Genomic DNA, 4,968 nt, shown 5'->3' with positions numbered 1-4,968 from the left:
GTTGAGGGGGGATCTAGTGGCCTGTTACAAACTAGTCAGAGGGGACCAGCAGGCACTGGGGGAGTCCCTGTTCCCCCAAGCACCACCAGGAGTGACTAAAAATAACTGTCACAAGCTGGCAGAGGGTAGATTCAGATTAGACATCAGGAGGCGCTACTTCACTGTCAGGGTGGCCAGGATCTGGAACCAACTTCCAAGTGAAGTGGTGCTGGCTCCTACCTTGGAGGTCTTTAAGACAAGGCTAGACAAACACCTTGCTGGGATCATTGGACCCCAGTACTCTTTCCTGCCATGGCATGGGGTCGGATAATCTGCTCAGGTCCCTTCCGACCCTACAAACTATGAAACTAGGACTCAGTACTGCCACCACTGCTGCCAGGATTCCTGTGCCAGCCACATCACCACTGTTGCCAAGGTGAGGCAACAGACTTGAAATCCCTATAAAAGTGAGTTGCAGACAAGCCAAGATGGGGAATCCACTCTCTGCAACCTCATGGAGCACAGGCATGCATGCCTGTATACCCTGGCTCATATCCTCAATAAGCCTGGACCTGGCCATCCAGTGCTAATATTGAATAACATCTGCTGGTAACTATAACATCTTACTGGGATGGTTTTGACTGCATGTCTGACTTTGTCTGCTTTATGTATATCTGTGTATATCTGTTTGTATGACTGGTGTGACTAAGCTTATGTATCTGCTTCATGTAATCAATAAATGTGGCACTTTGCCTTATCCCAAAAGGGCCAATATTGGTGCCCATTTTTAAGAAGGGGAGAAGAGATAAGCAGGATAACTTTAGGCTGGTCAGTCTTACCTTTATCCTTGGGAAAATCCTGGAAAAAAAATCAAAGAGTGCATTTGTGAAGGCCCAGCAGGAGAAATGATGCTGAAAAGAAACTAGCATGGGTTCATCACAGGTAGGTCCTGCCTGACAAACTTTATCGCTTTTTATTACCAGCTCACATACTGCCATGACACAGGAACTGAGGCTGATATCATCTACCTGGACTTTAAGAAGGCCTTTGACACAGTTTTGCATCCTATTCTCATAGGGAAGCAAGCAGGCTGTGTGGAGTGGATGCTTACACAGTAAGGTGAGTGGCCAACTGTCTTAGGGACTGCACCCAAAGTGTGGTGGTGGATAGGTCATTCTTGGCCTGAAAGGAGGGGTCCCACAGAGTTCGGTGCTTGGACCAGTGTTATTTAATATTTTCATCAGTGATTTGAACGAGGGTGCAGAGACCACCCTCTCCAAGTTCGCAGATAATGCCAAATTATGAGGCAAAGTTAACACACCAGAGGGCAGGGAGCAGATACAGGCCAATCTGGACAGGTTGGATCAATAGGCAGAACAAAATAGGATGCAATTCAGCAAAGATAAATGCAAGGTACTCCACCTAGGGAGGAGGAATCCCAAGCACACCTCCAAAATGAACATGAGCTGGCAGTGTAACGAAACCATCAAAAAGGCCAATCGCACCTTGTCATGCATTAGCAGATGTATGACCAACAGATCGAGGGAGGTGATGCTCCCCCTCTATGCAGCACTGGTCAATCCAAAGTTGGAGTACTGTGTTCAGTTTTGGGCACCGCACTTCAAGAGGGATGTGGACAACATGGAGAGGGTCCAGAGGTGGGCCACTCACATGATTAGTGGCCTCCGTGAAAGACCCTACAAAGGGAGGCTGAGGGATCTGGATCTCTTCAGCCTTCACAAGAAACGTCTGAGGGGAGACCTTGTAGTCACCTATAAGTTTATCAAGGGAAAACAACAGGGAATTGGAGGTGTGCTATTTACCAGAGCACCCCTAGGAGTAACTAGGAATAATGGATGCAAACAAGTGGAGAGTAGATACAGGTTAGACATTAGGAAGAAGTCCTTACAGTAAGGATGGCCAGAATCTGGAAAGGGCTTCCAAGAGAGGTGGTACTATCACCTAACTTGGAGGTCTTCAGGAGGAAGATTGATAGACACCTGGCTGTGGTCATCTGACCTTGGTCTTCTTTCCTGCCAGGTGCAGGGGGTCAGACACGATGATCCTTTGTGGTCCCTTCTGACTCTACAATCTATGAATCCCTCTTTATAAGGTCTCACTCATGATTTGAGCAATTGGCAATTTAAAGTAACAAGTTCAAGTGGCCTGCGGCTCCCAGTGGTGGTGGTGGCAGCAATACCAGCATCAAATCTCCATGCCCTCTCCAGGTTCCACCCTCTGAACCACGGAGGCAGCACTTATCTGGTGTTGGTCCAATCACACTGCAACCTCATCCCCTGCTGTCAGTGCAGAAATCTGGGGGTGCATGTGCCCTCCCAAAGCTTTCCTGACACATTGCCTATGCCCACACACTCCCTGCCCCCTTCCCTCACAGCCCTCCTTCCCCCCATACCTATCCCCTACCCCACACAACACCTGCCCTACCCACCCACCCACCCTCTTCCCTACACACCCACTTGGTGCAAAGGGGGAGCTGCTGCCAGGAGAGAGCAAATGGAAGGCAGGCAGGAGCTGTGGGTCAGGACTGAGGGGCACTGGCAGGGCTTAGGGGGGCTGTGGTTTGGGGCTGAGGGACAACAGCATGGGCAGGGGCAGGGCACCAGTGTGTCAGGGCTGCTCAGCACCACAAAGCAGTGGGTGGGGGACAGCCACAGCTGGAACCACATCCTGGTAAGTGAAGAGGGCATGAGGAGCTCAGATTTTCCATGATAAAAAACTAAACCAAACACCAAAATATATAGGTATTTAAAATTTATTTTATAATGATTGAGGCACTGGTAGGCTTCAAACTGCTTTAAAATTGCAAAAATATTAAAATAAAACATTGTGTACAACTTATAGACCTATATATATACATATATACATACATGCACACACATGCACCCCCATATATACATATACATATACGTACATACACACACACAAACCTCTATATACATTTACATACACACACACCTCTATATACATATATACATATGCATTTACATATACACATACACATTTACATACAGACACACACATTCACACCCATATACATACACACCTCTGTATACATATATACATACACACACACACCTATTTATACATATACATACACATACACACATATACACATACACATATATAGTTTAATTTTAATCATAGAAAAATGCAGATTTTGGATGTTTTAACAGAGAAAACCAGGATCCCTTAATATGTAATGTCAATGCTACCCATTGTTGATATAGCTGAAACTTTTCTGTGTAGAAATAGAATAAATCCATACAATGAAACTTATTTAAAACCTAAATGTATTTGTCACTGCAATGTACAGGCCGCTGTCCATTTCAATTCCCATTGCTTTCTCCATTCCAGTAGGTGCTTTCTTTGCATATACCAGGATATCAATGGCAACAGAGCTGACATACTGCTGTAGTGTTCTAGTGTTCGTGATTATTTTCATGTTTTCCTTACAAATCAACCCTCCTACCTGCACTTTAAGATTCAAAAATCCACAGCAAAACTTTGATTTCAAATACCAACTTAAATGACAGCATCATCATTCAAACACTGGGCGCAGATGGCTGACATTCTAGCAGACTAAAACACTGAGACCTTGCATTATCTTGGGTCTTAAAGGTCTTCCTCTGGGGTTGTAAATTCATTTAAACTAAATATGCTTTATTACACTGTGTGTTGATATGAAGGGCTGCCTTTCTTAACCTCTGAGAGTAAAAAATTATTAGTTTTTGCTCACTTTAATTATAGATTTCTGAAGACTGTTTTGAAGCAGAACTCCAGAAAATAATTCCAAGATTCCAATAATTCCAAGAACTCCCTGTGCAACTTATAATCAGTCTCAAAAGATTACTTAGATTATATCCATAGATACACTTCTGAGTAGCCTGGACCTAATCTGCCAAAGCAATTAGGTTCATGTTTAACTGTTCAGATATGTAAGTATTCCCATTGACTTGAATGAGTTTACACACATGGTTAAAGATAAGCTCATTCTTAAGTGCTTTGTAAATTGGGTCCCCCCATTGCAGTTCATTTCATATAGTTTTAAGGCACTCATAAGATATTTCATTGGTCCCTGCCAATTATACTGGATACTGTATAAAACACATTAAGAAATTGTCCCTGTGTCAATTAACCTAAACTATAATAAGACAAGACAGGCAAAAATAGGAGGTGAAAAAATTTGCTCAAGGTCAAGGAGCAGTCAGAGGGAGAACAAAGAACAGGACCCAAGTGTTCTGTGTTGGCACAACACACCAGACTACTCCCCAAAGCAAACACTGGAAGCTTCTCCAATAGTTCTTATACAAGCTCAAGAAGTTGTAAATTATCCCAACTTAGATTCTTAACATCCTGTAGGGTGTCCAAGGTGCCACAGCATGTTTCTTGCATCATTATTTTCACCTAGTAAAAGTAGACTTTTAAGTCTACTTAAAAAGTAGGAAAATGCTAAAAATGATAACCAACCTGCTGGTGAAAGAACGTGGAGCAAGTGGATCTTTGTAGGGTTCCTCTCTTCCCAAGCCCAAATGTTCTGAAAAAGCAGGTGATCTGGCTCAAGATCAGCCCTAGCTTTATAAATACTTGAAAGTGGAAAGCAGTTTCAATTCTAAATACATGAAAGTGGAAAGCAGTTTTAACCTACCCCCCCACCAGCCCCCTCACCGAGCCACCGTCAGGCCCCAGGGAAGGTGGCCCTATGCCAAGGGTCAGGGAGGATCTAGTCAGGGAACTTTTGGAGGGACAGGATATATTTAAATCAGCTGGTCCAGACAATCTTCACCCCAGAATGCTGAGGAAATTAGCTGAGATCATTGTGGGACCCCTGGCAAGGCTTTATGAGCACCCATGGTGCTCTGGTGTGGTGCCAGAGGACTGGAAGAGGGCCAATGTGGTTCCCGTCTTCAAAAAAGGGAGGAAGGAGGACCCGGGGAACTATAGGCCAGTTAGTCTTACCTCAATCCTGGG

Source organism: Crocodylus porosus, unplaced genomic scaffold (assembly GCF_001723895.1).
Source record: "Crocodylus porosus isolate Cpor-Errol unplaced genomic scaffold, CroPor_comp1, whole genome shotgun sequence".
Taxonomy (NCBI): domain Eukaryota; kingdom Metazoa; phylum Chordata; order Crocodylia; family Crocodylidae; genus Crocodylus; species Crocodylus porosus.
The sequence above is the reverse complement of the archived record's forward strand: the minus strand, read 5'-3'. Positions refer to the sequence as shown.